This window comes from Periophthalmus magnuspinnatus, chromosome 23 (assembly GCF_009829125.3).
Source record: "Periophthalmus magnuspinnatus isolate fPerMag1 chromosome 23, fPerMag1.2.pri, whole genome shotgun sequence".
In the NCBI taxonomy this organism is placed as follows: domain Eukaryota; kingdom Metazoa; phylum Chordata; class Actinopteri; order Gobiiformes; family Gobiidae; genus Periophthalmus; species Periophthalmus magnuspinnatus.
This window is the reverse complement of record NC_047148.1, coordinates 5,737,323-5,755,976: the sequence shown is the minus strand read 5'-3', so window position 1 is coordinate 5,755,976 and position 18,654 is coordinate 5,737,323. Positions and strand designations below refer to the sequence as shown.

At 37.4% G+C, this 18,654-nt stretch overlaps 1 long non-coding RNA gene across 1 annotated transcript; it reads right to left on the bottom strand.

The window, feature by feature from the left end:
- Positions 1-326: 326 nt before the first annotated feature.
- Positions 327-1,697, bottom strand: LOC129457388 (uncharacterized). Its single transcript, XR_008649227.1, has 3 exons — positions 1,509-1,697; positions 484-543; positions 327-405 (listed from the first exon to the last, which is right to left on the bottom strand). It is a non-coding gene; the product is annotated as an uncharacterized LOC129457388 (long non-coding RNA).
- Between the last annotated feature and the right edge of the window lie 16,957 nt (positions 1,698-18,654).

The following is an 18,654-nucleotide window of genomic DNA, read 5'->3' as shown; positions in this document are numbered from 1 at the left end:
CCGTAGTAACTTGTACTGCTAATTACTTAGGTAGTCAAGAACAACACAAGGCTGTACCGCTGATATTTACAATGGTTTGTAGTACTACTTAGGAGAGGGGTAACTAATAAAAATAGTAGTCCACATTTTAAAAGACATACATTGTGCCTAGTGACACGGAGAGTACTCACTGTAGCCTTACATAGAAGTTTGCGCTACTTAATGCAGGAGTTACACTCAATATTCCCCTCTGAGCTTTAAATACTGGGCCAAAACTTGTGAGGGTCATGGTTAGATATGGCTGTACACAGTCACACTGAATACATTTTTCTCTGGAGTTAGTCTGCGTTTCTTCATAGCTCCAACTTCTTCCATCTTCAGTCTCTCACCATGGTGTTTACTGACATAATTAAGTGAAGGTCAAATCTGTAAAAAAGGAAGTTAGTATTATGGTCCAATCTGACTCTACACTTAAGAATCAGCATGTGGATAGTGGATACTTACCCATTACTTGCATTTATTCTGTTGTTGATTTTAGTCATGCAAGTGTGAAACTAACGGGACCTGAGGATTAAAGCAAAAGGTAAAATATTGGCACTCATTTCACATAATGGGGTTTTTTCCTGGATTTACCATAACAATTGTACTGCCAGTCACTTTTCAACTTTTCTGGTAATTTTGTCCTACCGTATAACTTCAGCATCTTTAGCAGCATATCAGAACATTGTACACATGTAAACACCTGTAAGATGTACTTACGTTCATTATACAAGTTTTTCTCCTTGTATGGAACACAGGGCTGCAACTAATGAGCATTTTGGTAGTTGACTTGTCTAATGACTATTTATATTGTACTCTGACACTTTCTCAATGCATTATATACAAAATAAAAGTAGAAACATGTTCAATGACGGCAAATATTTCCAAATTAAATGTATTATTGGTGAAAATATTTTTGTTTTGTGTTGATTTTTTTTTTGTGTTACATTGTGATTCAACAATTCCACTGTCTTTGTAAAAACATTATAAAAAAGAAATGGGTTTTAGGGTGCACATAATGACTATTAAAACATACTATTATTATTATTGTTATTATATTTTTTATTGTCAACTAGTGATGATTAGTTGATTAATTGTTGCAGCCAACATTCATATAGTATGTGACCAGCTCAAAATTTGCTTAAGCTAAATTTAATGAAATATGTGCATTTCTTCACTTTCTTGCAGTATAGATGTTATTGAATGATTTTGATTTGTTTATTATCCTTCTTACTATTCCTCTGCGATCTGAATCTTTTATCAGTTACGTCGATGATCACTTCTACAATGTCAGTTTATTTACAGTACACATCCCTACTGCTGTAATTAAAAAGTGACCCTAAATTTTAGGGTGGCAGGATTAGAATATTGCATAGATTATGTTCTTGTTGTATGATTTCACAAAGGCTGCAAACGCAGCTCCAGACTCCCCAAAGTCAACCTTTAGGACTATAACAGGGCCATAACCCCTCTGCACTATGCCGACGTACCTGATTATCTACGTTCCTCTATCCTGTCCAAACCAATCTTGTCTGTGGTATGCTCTCGGGTAACACCGCACATCCAGACCTCTACTAGTGACTGCAGAGCATCCCAGCTCATCTTCACTGAAGCATACTGGTACCTTTCCTGCGCCAAGAAAAGAAGAAAATCCTGAGATAACAACAACAGATAAGTTAATTTAGTATTTTTCTCCCTGTCATTTAAAACACCAGGAACTGCAGCTTTCAAAGTGAATATGTGCGGGGCAACACGCCTACTGTAACTGCTAGACGCGCGTTTCAATGTACCCACACACATAAACCCACATTGGAGGACCCTCTAAAAGCTGTCACAGTCAGCTCAGGACTCTCTTCTGGCCTTTCCGGAGAGTCTGTTCACTTTACCTGTGCGCAACTCATTCGGTCACGGCCGATCTCCGTGGAAACGCACGGAGCGCAGGGCACATTTGTCGGGTGCATTGAAAAGGGAGAGCCCTTGTCGCGCCGGAAGTTACGTAACTGCCCTTCGACAGTTACGTAACTTCCGGCGCGACAAGGTGCATCTTCCAATGGTGTATCTAAGAGCATTTTTGCGAATTGGGACACGGCCATGGACAGTCACAGTTTCCTCTTGTACTTCTGTGCGCGTAGTTAAATGTCCGATCTGTAGGACATAAGACTAGTAAAAAAAGCGCCTTTCCTTTTCTATGCAACGCTTCCTATGCTGTAGAGAAAACGTATTCTCAAACACTAACAAACACTAACGCCCTAGTACGCATTGGCACTCGTACGGCAACATTAAATTCCAATTTCCCCCGCATTTCCTCCTTTGCTATGTTAACGCCATCTTACGCCTAGCCTACACACTTAGATGGATTTCCCTTACCTTTACATTCACACGTTAGCATCTTGCGTTTAGTATATCAACCCCGCATTGGCGGTATTAACCCGTATTAGCCGCCAGATGACCACGCCCTACATCCGCTTGCGCCACACTCTGCTACCGGGCCGCGGGCTGGCTACATATTAATTGTTTACGTAAATAATTGCCACATAATCGTGTGCAAAGGAGTGTTTTGCAGCGATAGGTCATTAAAATATGCAATAGGTTGAATGATTGCAAACAACAAAACCTTTTGCTCCACGGACAGATTTGGTAGCTACAACGCCATCTAGTGTGTCTAGAGGAAAACCTGTCTACTACTACTACTTTCATAGTATAGATTACGGATCCAAATTGTGTATCACATACATTCGACAGATGAAACAATTGATAAATTAAAATAGTATTAGTGGGATTCATTGGTGAAATTCCTATTAATTGGAACGTTATAATATAGCCTACTTGGGCATTATTAACTTCAATTAATAAATAAATAAATGGATACATATATAGAGATAAACTCGTCAAACTACTCTCCATTTATTGGCAGTCTTTGTCAGGAAAGAAGCAATCTACTCTGCATCTGACACTGAACTATTAAAATCATTTTGTGATCCACACCAAGGCCCACACTCCAGCACAGTATTTGGCGAGAATGCACCTAAATGTTGGTTGACACCCGCCATAAAAGGAAACGAAGAAGAAGTGAATTATAGACAAACCCCGTGGAAGGCCACTCTGTGCAATTGAAGTTAACTTAGCCATCCGCGGCCAACTAGAAAAAAACACGGTGAGTTGTCAAGTACATTATGAAAAAATACCTACTATGTTAATTTTCTTCTGTTGATGTGCAGATGGGCCCAAAGAAGACACTGCGAAAAAGGGGCACCCCCTTACATTCATCGGGTTCAATAGCTGGTAAGACGGCCCTCCGTGTGAGTGTGGTAAATTTCCAGTCCGTGCATTCACCAACTGAACTGCAAAAAATGCAACAAGGCTACATCCTGTAAACCTCCATAGTTTTTCATAGAACTTATTGACCTTTGACTTATTTATCCCCAGGAGCAATCGCAACCTTGGAGGCAGAGGTGGCCCGGCTCAGCGATGAGTGTCAGCAGTAAGTACTAGGGAAAGTACCAGTAATTAATAGTGTTTCTATCATAATGTCTCGCTTTAAAATACAGTCCGTTGTCACTGGTAACTACTATGGTAATTACCAGTACATACAGCAGTAAGTACTAGGGAAAGTACCAGTAATTAATAGTGTTTCTATCATAATGTCTCGCTTTAAAATACAGTCCGTTGTCACTGGTAACTACTCTGGTAATTACTAGTACATACAGCAGTAAGTACTAGGGAAAGTACCAGTAATTAATAGTGTAACTATCATAATGTCTCGCTTTAAAATACAGTCCGTTGTCACTGGTAACTACTACGGTAATTACCAGTACATACAGCAGGAAGTACCAGGGAAAGTACCAGTAATTACCAGTACATACAGCAGTAAGTACCAAGGAAAGTACCAGTAATTAATAGTGTTTCTACCATAATGTCTCGCTTTAAAATACAGTCCGTTGTCACTGGTAACTACTAGGGTAATTACTAGTACATACAGCAGTAAGTACTAGGGAAAGTACCAGTAATTAATAGTGTAACTATCACAATGTCTCGCTTTAAAATACAGTCCGTTGTCACTGGTAACTACTATGGAAATTACCAGTACATACAGCAGTAAGTACTAGGGAAAGTACCAGTAATTAATAGGGTAACTACCATAATGTCTCGCTTTAAAATACAGTCCGGTCTCACTGGTAATTACTATGGTATTTACCAGTACATACAGTAGTAACTACTATGGTAATTACCAGTACATACAGTAGTAACTACTATGGTAATTACCAGTACATACAGTAGTAACTACTGTGGTATTTACCAGTACATACAGTAGTAACTATTATTGTAATTACCAGTACATACAGCAGTAAGTACCACGGAAAGTACCAGTAATTACCAGTATAAACTACAGTAAGTACCAGTAATTACTAGTGCCAGTACCATAATGTCTTGCTTTAAAATAGCAGTTAAAGTATTGATAGTTTACAGTATGTATCACTGTCATGTTCATTTAAAATGTATAATTTATTTGTTATTGTCATTATTGGAAGTTTCTTTTCAGTCTGATTGTTGTATTAATGGGAAATTTGTCATAATAAAGTGTTTGTGTTTTCACAATGTCTTGTCTTGTGTATTTTCTATGAACTTATAATGAAATCAATGATTCATATGCCTAATAACACCATATTCTTTAATATCATTCACTTCATATGATTTTGCAGTAAGTACCAGTACTAGTACCAGTAGTTATTAGTCTAAGTATCACTTCTGGTACCACTGTAAGTACCACTATAAGTACCACTAAGTACCACTATAAGTATCACTGTAAGTACCACTATAAGTACCACTGTAAGTACCACTAAGTACCACTATAAGTACCACTATAAGTATCACTGTAAGTACCACTGTAAGTACCACTATAAGTACCACTATAAGTACCACTATAAGTACCACTAAGTACCACTATAAGTATCACTGTAAGTACCACTATAAGTACCACTATAAGTACCACTATAAGTACCACTAAGTACCACTATAAGTATCACTGTAAGTACCACTATAAGTACCACTATAAGTACCACTGTAAGTACCACTGTAAGTACCACAAAATACCACTATTAGTTATACAGTAAGTATCAGTATAAGTACCAGCTAAGGTACCGCTACGTATCAGTATAATTACCAGACAAAGTACCACCAGAAGTACCATAGTAACTACCACAGTAACTACCACTGTAAGTACCACCATAATTACCAGTAAGTCCCGGACCGTATTTTAAAGTGCTACCGAGTTCTTCTCTCAAATGGAAAACACTCTCTTCCACCTTGTTATGTCATGTAGTAATACAGGAAATGCTCTACTATGTTTTTAAACCCCATACACCTTCAGTAGAATACTCTGGATCATTTCAGTCCTGGAATTGCCAATCTCTACTGAACTAAAGGTAAAATGTAGCTCTTAACTGAAAACTACCGCCTCATGACATCACAAGGTAGAACAAAACATTCTGAGCCTTGGAGATGTAGACAGACTAATAATAGAGGGTTACTCAAACATGTGTCAATGAAACAAAACACAACTCTAGGTATGTTTTTAGGAGGTAATGACATTATAATATGGCTTAAAGCTCTCAAAAGTCCATTTTGTGTAATATACAACCTTTAATAATTCATCAAAATCAGGTGAGTTGTGCATGCTGGTTTGCAAATGTTTAGTAGTCCTAGAGCCCACAGAAATGAGCTTACACAAATTAGAGGGTCAAAAAATGCACACAGCGTAGCATTTGAATTATATAAATACAAAGAAAATAATAATAATTAATTAATAATTTGTTTCACTGAATCATACACCTGAATGAGGCTGTGTTCCATTGTTAGTCCTAGAACTATCTTGGGAGTGTTCACACTTGTTCTGGTTTGGTGCCCATTGGTTTGAGGCCAGTTTAGTCCTTAGGTAGACTTGGTATGGCCCTGTATAGCCCAATTTTGATGTGGTGTGTGTGTGTGTAGAAGTGAACACAGCCTCAGCACTGACTTTAGCGATTTGCACAGCACATTTCAGTCTGTCCAGTCCAAAGTGGAGTCTGCAGCCGTCTAAATAAGCATATGTTTTTCTGTTTTCTCCCCCTTCACCAGAGTCAACAGGATTCAGGCCAATAAGTCAGTGAATGGGTGTCTTTATTTCCTCTCAATGGCTGGTGCAAGGCTCTACTCAGAAAGCCTCTCCAAGGTGGTCCCAGCTCAAGTGCGGCATTATTGGCTGAGTTACCAGGCGAAAACCATGTCTTTTTATTGAACTGGACAAGATTAGTGTTAGCCAAAGCAGGAAACCTACCAAAATGGATTGAGAGGAAGCTCGGTAACTGCATTTGGAGATGGTGATGTGATTAGCAGAGGCAAAAACATGTATTTAAAAGCAGCACACTTTGAGTCTTGACATGTCTTGGTAACAATCAGTTTAACCAGTCCAAATGTCAAAGCAAAATTAGGATATAATGAACAGTGATGTATGGTTTTATGTTAATCCAAAGCCAAATTGGCAGAAAGGTCCCATCCATCAAACCAACAGGCAACCTACTTAGTCTTGCACACAACACTTTAAATGCTGTTTAATTCAATTGACTTTCCCTAAAGGACAAATCTATAATGTAATTTACACGTGAGGCCTATTAGCTTGTGTTTAGCTTTTCGACATTTTGACAGCTCAAGGTCATTGAAAAATGAGAACTGAGTTATGTTTTCCACGACCAATGCACTCTCCATTTGTAAAAGTCAAACATAAAGAGATTGAAGATAAGATTTCAGGACACTTTATTTGTTGTTGAAACAATACCAGAAATGGAAGGAGCAGACTGACTATTTTTCAAAAAGAAGTCAAAGTGTTTGACAGGAATACATTGTAAAACACTGTGTTAACTCTTAAGTATTCATACTTTGGTGTTTCTGTGAGGATATTTGTTGTCTGCATTTGACACATCCATCAAAGCCTCAGGGACAACCAGGAGCACCAGGATCACCAAAATGACGACAGCGTAGTGCCCATTTCCAGATAATGCTTTTGGTCAAGAGAAGCTGATTGGCCTAGTATGTTTTAGATTAATGGGGGAAATACAAAGGAAATACAACTGGAAAACATAGAAACTCAAACCTGGAAATCTTGCCTTAGACCTTCTTGCGTGCATGTTACCAGATGGTACTTCCAAGTCCATTAATGCTACCAATAATATGCTTTCAAAATAATGCTTTTATTTTTTCAACTAAAATGGAAACTCACCAAGGTGCATAGCCTCAAACGCTCATAGTTGCTGGGATTTGCTCTTATCATGATGTTAATATGCATAAAGCGAGGAGTGAAATGGGAAAAGGCATCTACTTTCTTTAAATATAACATTGATTTAAGACTTACTTTAGGCCAAAATCTTTCCTATTTGGCATCATATACTTGAGGAAAGTAGCTGATTGGCTCAAACACAACAGAATGTATTAAAATCACCCTTTTGACCTTGTGAGCAGCTATGTTTTGGTTGTGGTGGTCTGAGGTCACCCTGAGCTGTTTGTCCTCAGGCTAATTGCCACATGAGCCTGGACATAGAAACTCTGTGAGGAGTTCTTAAACTTCTTTTGGAACAACATACCTGCACACCACATATTATGCAATTCATTAATTTGCTTGGACAAACACGATTAATTGGACTTATAGTAGGTGAAATATTTTGGCTTGTCAAGTTCAATAGAAGCTCTGAGACTGGTGTTTTGAGCTCACACTGTTGTTGTTTGTGGTCTCTAGACTCTGGGGTGTCGCCATGGTTTCCCTTGAGGATAAGTGACCTTTGAACTCGAGCAGCTTTGGGGCCGTGAGGCAGTGACCCCAGCAGTTACAAGGGTCTGTTCCCACTGAGAAGCCACCAACACCCTGCTACTTACTGATGGACTCTGAAAATACACAAAAGGTAAACATATTTATTTTTAGAAAAATATAGAAATAAAAAAAAATGTAAAATTTGTAATTGCTATTTTTGATGTTGGCCTTGTCTTTGTAGAGTTTACTGGGTGTTGTCCATCTCTCCATTCTTCTCCTGATTCTCAGGTCATCTCATTTAATTAAAAACATGAACAACAGACTATAAATCTGGGGAGATTTGGGGATCCATAATGCACAAAGTAGTTGAAGGTCAGCAAATCAAACAGTCATTGGTCAATACTAGATATACGTACGCATATTTTTCATAATATGTAGCATAATATTTCAACGTTTTGGGGAAAAAATTGAAAAATAAACTTCCAAAAGCCAACAAGATGACTTTTTTGTTATAAAAATCTTTCCGAATGGCAGATTCAATGATATCTGAAGATGCACCAGAGTCTGGAGCGTAGAATGAGACATAGAATCAGTTTGGCCAAACTCAATCAATCATTCAAGTTTTATTTCACACTCCAGGGGATCCATATTAAAACATTAAAAAAATAAATTCTATTAATATTATTATTATAGTTATTCCAGCCCTGTGATATGTGAATTATCAAGAAATTATACAATTTATCTGTGTATTTGCCACTTGTCCCTTATACAACTACAAGGCTTTTGCAGACTCGGCAAACTCTAGCTCTTTTTAATGATATATCTGACCATTTCCTACCTGATCAAATTACCCTCAAGAGCCACAGTGTCTAGCCCATCTTCATTAATTATTGCACAGAGAAGAAAGTAGATTTATGTTCAAAGTCTGCGGTATCAGAGTTTATGGAGGTGGAATAGGTATCATTAGTGTGTGGCTGCTATAAGTACTGGCCCTAGACTCATAATGAAGTCTTTCATTAGGGATAAGATCAGAGGTGCATGCTGGGTAAGCTCGTGTGGGATGGGTCTCAGTTGTAAAATACATAAATGCATTTTAATAGGACCTGGTTTACCTTGAATTCGCACTGCTCATAATTTTAGTCATTGGCAGCAGGACTGGTTTACTCAAAGTTTTCACATTCCCCCACACTGGTCTTCTCAGACACCCACTGAACTTCTGTATCAGTGCAGTCATTCAGGTTTTGGATGGCTCATTTTAAGTGTCTATTTGGAGTTGCACTTGTGATCAGGTGACATTATGTATAAGCTAATTTTGAAAAGACCATTATCAGGTTGTCAGGTTGAGAAAAATCATCAAAAAACAGAGAACCCTGCATAGTCTAGTACCTAAACTAATACAGGAAAAATAGTGAACACAGTCGCTCAGTGGTGAAAGCACTAGTAAAATTGTTACATCTGTATTAAAAAATATTAGTTTAGTAAGTTCTATTAAATAAAATATTATGCTATTTTCTGATCTATGTTATAATGTTGTTACAGAGTTGTGTTTTGTTTCATTCACACCAGTGTAACACACAAACCCTGTGTATTTATATATTTAGTTCTTCTCTCAAACAGAAAACATTACGTTCCACCTTGTGATGTCATGTGGTAATACAGTACAAGTTCTCCATTTGGATAATTTCAACCCTGGAATTGCCCATTTCTACTGAATAAAAGGTAAAAGCTGTTAACTTGAAAGGTAGCGCTTCATTACATCACTAGATGGAACAGAGCATTTTGAGCTTTGGAGATGTAGACAGACTAATAATAAAGGGCTACTCAAACATGTATGACTGAAACAATTCTGGATATGTTTTTGAGGAGGTAATAACTTTCTAACATGGCTTAAAGCTCAGAAGAGTCAATTTTGCATAATATAGGACCATTAATGTTGTAATTCACCAAGTCCAGCCCATATTGCCACCATGATGCTTTAACATTATTTATATTATATTACCATGAAGTGACCCATCACAGTGGTTAACAACATTTTTTTTTTTTTTTTTTGCAACCTCCGAACACAACTACTCACAAAAAGATGAAGCGGCCTATGTCTGATCCATCCATCCATTTTCTTCCGCTTATTCGGGGCCAAGTCACAGCCTATGTCTGATATTTTAGTTTATTTTTAGAATGTAGGCCTGGATAAAACTTGGTTCGCTAATAAGAATCTATATTTGCTGCTACATTAGAAGGGTGTAAATCCTTGGAAAACTATATAAACTAAGGACCCTTGAAACCATTTGTTGACCCCATGGGTGTCCCGATCCACAATTTGAGAACCACAGATTTAGGGGACCGTTTAATTGTTACATGTTTACACTATTCTATACCCATGTGAAAGTGGTACACCAGCTTACACTAAAAGTCTAAATTTACATTGACCTAGAAGTATCTTACAAATGTACTACCAGTTAGGGTCATGTAAGTTTGTGTATATTTTATAGTTTATGGAAATTCTAACCCAGCGCTCACCCAGACTGACCTGTTTATTTCTCTGTGCTGTAGTCCAGATGCATATATTGACTTAGGCCTGCCACGACTGCTGCTGTTATTTAGCCTACATATTTCTGCTCTGGGCTGTGGGTGCTGGTTCGTGGTTATCAGGTTAATGATTTTCCCATGTGTTACAATGTGCCACTGTGTGTGTGTGTTTGACTTGGCAGCTCGAAATGTTTAAGGCTACACAGATGATGGTTGAGGTCAAACAGGCTCTTAGGGCTAAAATTAATTGCTATATTATACTTATTTTTCCATTATGTACTTGTGTGTTGTATTGTGTACATTGGTTTATTGGTGTCACCGTTGATCAGTTTGCATAGTTACAAAATGCTTAAAGGGGCCATACTTCACTATTTTCTGATTTATGTTATAATGTTGTTTCCTCATCACAAACATACCTGCAGTTGTGTTTTGTTTCATTTATTGTATTTAACACACAGGCCCCGCTTATTTAGGCTTAGTTCTTCTCTCAAACTGAAAACACTCTGGTCCACCTTGTGATGTCATGTGGTAATACAGGAAATGTTCCATTGTGTTTTTAAACTCCATACGCGTTTACTAGAATCATTTGAATGTTTTCAGTCCTGGAATTACAAATCTCTACTAAACTAAAAGTAAAAGATAACTGTTAAGTTCAAAACTACATGAAATCACAACGTGGAAGAGAGCATTTTGAGCTTTGGAGATCTAAGCGAACTAATAATAAGGAATTACTCAAGTGTGTGAATGAAACAAAACACAACTCCAGGTATGTTTTTAATGAGGTAACAACATTATAACATGGCTTAAAGCTCACAAGTGTCCATTTTGTGTAATATAGGACCTTTAAGTTTTTGTTAGACTGGCTTTATAAGTAGAGACAGCAAAAACATACTTTTATATTTGTTATAATAAATCTAATGGCATTTATAACCTTGAAGCTAAACCCAATGCCAATATTTGAAAATGCACTCTACATGTTTTGCCTCAGTGGCACAAAAAAGAAAATGAAGCGATGAAGTCTTGATGAAGTAATAAAAGCAACCATTATATAAGACAGAAATAATAAATCAGTAGCCTCCAGTGCTGATAGAATATTACAGCTTTGCCATAGTGTGAACAACAACCTAAGTGTGTGTGTATGTGTTGAAGTTAGAGAGCCTCGTTGATTAAAACCAAATGTTTTCTTTTTATCAAATTTTAGGCTGAATGATGCAGCATTATCCCAGTGTTTATATGAGAGCAGAGAGAGCCCACATGTGCGCTAACTACTGCCTGGAGGAGAGAAGAGTGTCACCGCAAAGCTTGCCTCTTCACTACTATTAGAGATGGGACTTTTGGCTCCAAATCTGTTCATTTCAAAGAGCTGTTCAAAAGACTGGCTCTTTATATTTATTCTCATGACAGATGTGGTAACTCATTTAACCTACAAACTAATTATAGGGAGAAATAGCCAAGGCTAAGATTTGATTAAAATGTTCAAACTGAAAATGGGAGTGTGTCTTCTGACTGATATGATGCATAATCTAAATAAAATGTTACTGTCAGGATGCTCCGTTCTGCTGTTTTCCCTGTTGTTTTCCCCTCCCTTCTGCGTTGTCTCTCTCCTCCCACCTGGGTGTTGGCTTACCCGATCTGGCAGCATCACCTCATTACCTGCTGTATAAGAAGTCTGCTTTTTCATTTAATCCTCGCCAGTTTGTTATTGATACTTCTCCAGTTAGTAGAGGTGTTTGGCTCAACAAAACACGTTAACTTTTTCAGTGTTTTTCTACAGTTGCTTTGTCCTGTGTCCAGGTCCCTTTGTCATTACCTGCCCGTACCTTTCTGCCCGCCTGCGTTCAACCTGTCACCCTGCCTGCACCTCTGGACACCCCAACCTAATACTCACCACATTTACCTGATTACTAGTCTAAACAATAAACATTTGAACTACTTACCAGTTGTGTGCTGCTTTTGAGTCCTAAGTTAAACCGTGACAGTTGCACTATAATAAAGAGCTCGATTCGACTCGATCATGAGCGTTACATCACTAGTTTACAAGCACAGCTAACTCCGAGTACACTCTTGGTCCAATTTTTGTTTTGAAATAGTTGGAAACAAGAGACATTCAAAGACATCTAGTAATTTAGCATTAGCAATAAAACGAAATATATAATGCTAATAAAAGGCTACCATATAACCACACTTTTGGCAAACAAAGGTAAGCAACATCTTATTAGTTTGAGCACTTGATTTTCAGACATGCCTAGAACTGTTTTGCTCACATGCAAATAGGTGTGGTGCAAATAAACACACTGAAGCTCACTGAAAGTGATTTTAAAGGGCCCATATTACTCTATTTTCTGATCTATGTTGCAATGTTGTTCCTTTATCACAAAATACTTGGGGTTCTGTTTCATTCATTAACACATAGACCCTTCATATTGAGTTCTCTCAAACTGAAAACCTTGTGATGTCATGTGGCAATACAGGAAGTGCTCCATACACCTTTACTAGAATCATTTGGATAATTTCAACTGAAAAAAAAGGTAGCAGTTAACTTGAGAACTAACCCTACATGACATCACAAGGTGGAACACAGCATTTTGACCTTTAGAGATGTAGACAGACTAATATTAAACATGTGTGAATGAAACAAAACACGACTCCAGGTGTTATGGCAGAATTTGAACATTGCTGAAAGCTCATAAGAGTCAGTTTTGTCTAATATAGCACCTTTAATGTAGGAACACAGTGAATCAAAACAATGAAGCAACATGTGCTACTCTGGGTTTGGGGGGCCCATAGTTTGTCATTGATGCAGATTTAAAAATGAGCGAGTAAATGTCCTAACACATGTCTAATATTTTCTAGCTGTCTCTTATCCCGTGCAGTTAAATATCTCTCCTGGCATGGCTGGACAGCGCTGATACATGCAGCAGCCATTCAAGTACATAACAACTACTCCAGATGTGTTATTGGGATCTCGGAGATTCGAATCACAACACTGCTAGTCATCCGTATCTTGGCACACATGTAAACATGACTATGAAGCAGCCAATTAGACATCAGTCACCGAAGGCTATTTTTTTTAATGAATTGATTAATTTATCTTTATTTATACAGAGAGAGCCCAATGAGAGCAGTCAGACTCTCCTTTTCATGGGCCCTGTTCAAATACAGAAACATACAAACAAAACAAACAAAACAAATAAGTTCACAGATCCATTTAAAACATTAAAAACAGGTGCAGGTGTGAATATAAATTTTTGTCACCAGATTATTAAAGTGCATCTGTGGCACCAAAGTATTCAATTTTTGAGACTCAAAATAGCCGAAAGCATTTTTTCCCCATCTCAGTTCTGGTGCGGCCTGTTTTAGACTGATTGGTGGTTTTCAGATTCTTGAACACGATGATGTCACAAACCCAGATGGGGGGCAAAAGTCAGTTTTCCCTATCAATTACATTGTACTTCACCATGAAATATTTTAAAAGTAAATTAACAAATGATGAATCTGATCATTTCTAATAGTGACTAGACCCAAGAGCTCAATGTATTACAAGAAAAATCAGCATTTTAACTATGTTTATTTTAGCTGCCCCATCTGTATTAAATATTATTGACCTATAGAATGTTGTGATGTCATCTGAAACACAGCAATACATTGTGATCCCGTCAGTGCTCAATAAGCGAGTGAATCTATGAAGTAGTCTCTTACAAATGCATTTTATACAGCGTTCCCTTCTGACAGAGAGTGATCGCCAACGTACTTTTTTCATAGAGAGTAACGTGATGAGTTTTAATGGCATACCGTGTGCTTGGATGCTAAACTTATGCAATCCTGCCAGCGCGTCATCAGTCTATCTGCTGCTAAATTAATCATTAAGTTCCCTGCTGCATTCAAACCATCGCTGGCCTTTAGTTCAGTCGTGCTGTGCCTAAAGCTGCTCCATGCCAGGTTTACATAAGACTCACAAAGCAGGCTCGGGTGGGGAAAATGAAAGTAGTCTGCAAAAATAAAGCATTTCTTCGTAAATGAAGAACACATGTCAATTTGTAAATATTTCAGCAAAAACATGTCAGGCTGTGGACTGTATTGCAGCCAGCGTGTTTCTGTTTAGCAACTTTAGCAACAGTTTTAACACATGTGAAGTTATATAATGTAGTTTGTTGGTCGGAGGATGATTACTGATTTACTATGTTATCAAAATGTGGGAAAATATGAACACTAAAAGTTACCACATGTGTCAAAAACAAGTACTCCAAGCCAGCCTCTCCTACTTTTTGTTTGAGGGTCTGGAACTAGACTCACGGCAAATCATTTTTCCAAGTATCTCCTTTGTGGATGACAAATTAAATTTATAACTTCTCCTATAACCGTACATAGGATCTGCAGTCCTCTTTTCCATTCTCTTTTGGTAGTGAACTGCAATATTTGTTTTCATATGGACCATGTGTTTCTCTAATTGGCTGGTCTACAAGTCATTCACACTTATCAGAATTTTGGAAGTGAAGACCTGGTTCCAAATAGCATGTTTCTATATAGTACTGAAAATATATGTAGTCTTAACAAGCCAGGCAAAAAACCCCAAAACTTCTCAAGCAACAACTCAAAAATCTTAAATTAAGATTGAATGCATGTAAAACTAATTATATGACCAAGTATGTGATGCAAACTACAAATCATTATACACTAAATGGTACACTGAATGAAGTGAATGAGTGACTACCTATAAATATCTTAGGCTTTGGCTTTACGAAAACATATCCTTAATGCATATCTTGCAATTATGTAACAATTTAAAGTCTAAATTATCATTTTACTATAGAAAGAAGTCTTGTATCCCATTGAATTACAGAAAAGAAATTGTTCAAGCAACCTTTCTTTCTTTCTTTACTGGAGTATTTTACACAATAATATAATACACATGCAGACTTCAGCCTCTACTTTGAAACCTTTAGATGTACTCTTTCACTCAGTCCTTCATTTCATAACAGGTGATGAATTTAAAACCACTTTCACTGTACTCTCTATGAAAAAGCTGAAGAGAACAACACAGTATAAATGTATTTATAAGGGACTGATTGATAGACTGACTGAATATCTCACTTGCTTGTTGAACTTTGATACGGGAACTTTTAATACAAGATCTCATGACATCTAAACTGGCTGGAGAAAAAGAAAAGCATTTGGTTATTTTGCTTCCCAAAAATGGAATACCGGTACATTTCAAGGACATGCAAAACTGGATATATGGATGCCACAAATGCACTTAATAATCTGGTGATAAACATTTGTACTCACACTTGCACCTGTTTTTAATGTTTTAAATTGACTTCAGTAGTTGTTATTTTGTTTGCATTGTTTGTTTTTGTTTGCATTGTTCTGGTTCTCTCATTGGGCTCTCCCTGTATAAATAAAGATAAATAAAAAAAAATGAAAAGAATCCTCCCTCATTCATCACAGAAGGTTCCCAATTTTCACAGATAATCCCAACATCATCACACAACACAATGCAAGACACTTTATGGTCTCAGATGGGTTGTTTCTGGGATCAGCTTTACATTGTTTAGAGCAGGGGCGTCAAACTCATTTTCACCGAGGGCCACATCAGCAAAATGGCCGCCATCAAGGGCCAGATGTAACTATGCGGCAGTGTAAATATCACTAAATGTAACCGAATGTCAAGTAAAATAAATGTAATTACTTTTTAACTTGTTAAATAACGGTTTCTGTGATAAACTGATATTTTTAAAAGTGTGTATCTGGCCGGGACACACCTGCTCACAGACCTTCAGCTCTGCTTCAAATACATACTTTTACAGCCTTTTAATTATTGGACAATTTGTTGTTTTCCTTGCAGACTAACTTTTGCATACTTAGCTCTGTGTTTGGTGTCAAAATGTCGACATAGATTGTTCCGACCCCGCCTCATAACACAAAAAACATACAGGTTTTTCTCCTGAAAGCACAAACTTGTATTCACCTTCACCTTTCTTCCTTCCAACTTCCTTCCATGCCGACAATTTTCCTCTTCATGAACATTTTGTGATGATTATTTGCAAATATTTCTCAGTTCCACTTGCTGGGAAAATCTCATTAGTTTATTGTCAGTGCAAACATTAAAACAGTATAGACTTATTTTAAAATGACAGTCATGCCTTTTAATTTATCTTCTCGTGGGGCACATAAAATGACGTGGCGGGCCACATTTGGCCCCCGGGCCTTGAGTTTGACACATGTGGTTTAGAGGAAGTATGTTGGTCAATCTAATCAAGTCCTGTTCCATTTTGTCTGTTCAAATCAAGTGCACTATGAATAACTGTCACTGACCCCTGGCACCACGAGACAGATTTGATGTTAATAATAATTTGGCATGTGGGGGGTTTAGACCACATTGGGACAACATGAGGCACTTATCCACAGAGCATCAGGCTTTGGCCCCTGGGACTCATCGATCATGCCTCCTGCTCTTATCTCACTTCCTGTCCCTCCTGCTGTGCTGGCCACATGGTCTGTGCTCACCTAAACCTGTGCTTCTCAAAGTGCAGTACAAAGACTTATTTCATTCTTCTTTAAGTCCTGTTTAACTTAGGTTCTCACAAAATGAAAGCAGGGTTTTTCTCTCAAATGGGAGGTTGCTATAGGCCCACAGAAACATGATAAAAGCATGTGAAAGAGGAGGTATTATTCAAAATTAACTTTCTACCATGTTATAATGTTGTTCTCTGATCAAAAAGTTGCCTGAATAGGTTGTAGATGTCATTCATGCACGCTGGAACCCTCTTCAAACTTTCCTTATAGTCTCCTCTGGTTAGCAGTACAACCCTGTACAAGGCTAAGCCCACAAACCTATGTCACCCATGCTCCTGCACAACAGTTTTCTTCTTAACTTATTAAATATATTAATACTGTATGTTGTTTTTGGCAAATAGCATTTTCAAAACAATGAAAAGTAACATGGTGATCTCAGTATGTTATGTGTTAGCAATTAATAGAAGTGTAACACCAGCTCGTTAAACAGATCACAATATTTACATGAACATGAATTATGACTTTAATTAGTATTAGTAAAGCATGAAGGAAGAGTTAATTCATCATGAACAAATTGTTTATGAAGACTAAAGGCTAAATAACTATTAGCCCAACTCCTAACCCTTAATTACGTATTGGATCATTATGAATTAAATCTATCATCATGCTTTATTAAGTAAATTGTGTTATTATTATTATTATTATAAAATCCTACAATAGAGCTAAATAGAATTGTTTTAAGACTATGGCTGCATTAAATATGTGTTATACCTGAACAGAAGCAGCATGTGTCCCATACTGTGTTACCAGCCCAAGTGAAATTGAATTAAATGTCATACAGTAAACTTGTCCTGCTGTGTCCAAAGAGATTGAACATCTGTTGTAAGTTTGGTTGTAGCTCCAGGAATTTGCTAAACGTCCCTTACTATTAACCTGGTGTCTCACTCGCCCTGTTTGCCTCATTTTGTTCAATACTTGTTTTATGAGCTAATAAAATATAATAAATGAATAAAAATGATTAGACTTAGGTTTTGTGGTTTGGGGTCATTTTAGTTCTACTTGTTTTATCAATTTTGAATCTCACTTATTCATCATGAGTGGAAGCATGTAGTGCATTGGACAGCATGGGGCTGAGTATGCAGTGTCAGAGCAGCAGTCTGGTGCCACAGTGAAGGTGACTCAGAGCTCACAAGAACAGACATTCACACAGTCACAAACAAGAGACACGGAGGAGGCGGAGCAGGTGCAGGGCACATGTAACTGAATATCAAATTATGTAACTCAAAACATACACTGGCCAGATTGTTATCGCTTATTTGTATGGTTTGTGTTTGTCTGTTTAGCTTTCATAATAGAGGCTAATCTCCAAAGGGTCCTTACTCAAAATGCGCAAATTCAAGAAGACCTATTGTGCTTGTGTCTGCTCTATAGTTATAATTTATAACACTTGTAGATCGTTATGCTATAATTTGTACATTTTAAATCACAATATTAATCTAAAACGACTTAATAAAAGAAACAAGTCCCATGACTTCACAAAAAAGGTTTGCTTTAAAACACATCTTTCCATGAGATGCATCAATTTTGTGTCTATTTAACCAGAAAAGTCTCACTGACATTAAGAATTCTATTGTACATGTTTTTAGTAGTAGAGGGAATTGGAGCAACTGGAGTAAACACAGGGAACATGCAAATTCCACACAGAAAGGCCCTGTGCCGCCTGGTAGTGGAACCCAGGATATGCTTGCTCTGTGGACATTCTGCCATTGTCTTTTCTTGGTCCCTTGTGGTTTAATAAAGTTATGAGGCTATGTTCA